The sequence below is a fragment of the Setaria viridis genome, chromosome 5, assembly GCF_005286985.2.
Source record: "Setaria viridis chromosome 5, Setaria_viridis_v4.0, whole genome shotgun sequence".
NCBI lineage: Eukaryota > Viridiplantae > Streptophyta > Magnoliopsida > Poales > Poaceae > Setaria > Setaria viridis.
Genome location: NC_048267.2, coordinates 9,613,302 through 9,615,229, shown reverse-complemented (window position 1 = coordinate 9,615,229; position 1,928 = coordinate 9,613,302).

The following is a 1,928-nucleotide window of genomic DNA, read 5'->3' as shown; positions in this document are numbered from 1 at the left end:
ATGAAGCTCCGCAGCAGGGTCTTCCTCCGGTGTCGGGTGGAGATTGTAGGTTCCGTCGGCGAGATTTGCTTCTATACGACATGCACATGCAAGAGTTTAGTTGTATTCGCGTGTGTACCCAACGATGCAAGGCATGGCTTAAAGAAAAAGGAGTTGCAATAGCCACATTCACTTCGACAAGGTTTAACTTTCTTTAACTTCAAACGAGTGTGGTCGGTTTAAACTGGAGTTCGAATTTGATGGCGATTGTGTACATATATAGTTTCTTACAACTTAGAGTTGCATAAAGAGAGTGAAAGGTCGTGTTTGGGTGGTTCAAGTGCATTAGGATAGTTACTTACTTCTGAATGTTTTTATGCACCTCTTCCAATTTCCACGTATTTGGTGTATTAGGATTTGTGTTTCCTTTTATTCCTTTAGGTCGATTAATTTAACCAAAAAGATTTCATAAACAAACAGTAGCTAAAGGTACTAAGAAAATTACAGCACCTTACTTAAGCCAACAATGAGTTAGTGTAAAAATTTGGAAGCCATTGGATGACTCAAAAAGGAATTACATGCATTTCATTATTAAAGGTAGCATGAGCTTAACTTTTTCTATCTTCAAAGTTACAGTGAAACTGAGGATGAATTTTTACCAGTATGTTAAGGGTGTGTTACAGGAGCTTTGGTGAATTTTTCATGATTTTTGGAGAAGGGCAACTATTTTCCTTCTAATTAAACATGCTTAACAAGGAAGGTGTTTTTCTTTCTAATTTGCACCACAACTTATATTTTTCCTGCAAACTATACAACAAAACAAACTTAACCCAACTGGTTTCACATTTTTCTGAGCTCTGGATCAAAACTTATGCAAAAAGGAAGATTTAATCTTAGATCCCCAAAATAAAGTTAAATTAGTGACATTAAGTTCTAGACCAGATCCCTAATCATTTTTCTGAGCTTCTACGCATAGAAACAAGCATCACAGAGTTGGTTTTACATTTTTCTCACTTTTCTTCTGTTTATTATGATTTAAAAGGCCTAAACCATGATTAAAAGCATAGGATATTATTTACAACAGTAACATGAGCAAACTTATTTTCCTTAGGAACTAGACAGAGCAAGGATTCCAACAAAAGTGGTTTGGCATTTTTATGATTTTTCTACAATTTACTGGCTATTTATAAAGTTTAACCATTTTTTTGCCTATTATTAAACTAAAAAGCCGAGGCAGACTTGCATCCTACCCCCTACGTCTATGGGTTAAACACATAGGGGTCCCTGAGTTTTTGCACCCAGGCCCCTGGAAAGAATGGGGAAGACGTAATGTCGTCCCCGGGGGCGCGCGCGGCGGCGGCGAGGAAATCCCCGGCGGTTCGTCGGCGGGGATGAGGCAACAAGTTGCCAGAGAGGCTCAGGGGCTCACCTAAGCTCGATTTGGTGGGGCTGGGGTGACGGAGATGGCCGGCAGGGGTTGGAACGCGGCGGCGGCGACCGAGCTTGGTGGGCGGCGGTGCAGGCGGCGTTTCGGCACACCGGCAGCGTCGGGGAGGCCACGGGCTGCTCGGAGACTTGCGCGGAGGGGTGGCGAAGCGGGCGGAGAAGTCGTCGGAGTGTGGGGTGGCGCGGAGGTGTAAGCTCCACGGGAGCCTAGCGGCGGTGCAGAGGAAAAAGCAGAGGCGTGGTTGCGGGCGATGGCAACGACGAGTGTGACCCTTTTATAGGGCAGCGGTGGAGCGGAGGGTCGAGGCGGGGCTCCAGTGGCGGGAGGATAAGGTCGGGGAGCGGCGGGTGCGCGGGCGAGGCGGCCATTGGCCAGCGGTGCCATTGGGCTGGGGAGGCGGATCTCCGGGCGCTCTCCTGCCGCGATTGGCCTCGGGCGGAGCGTGTCGTGTGCCTCCGGTCTGTCAGGCGGGCGAAGCGGAGGGCCACGGTATGGGTTGGGC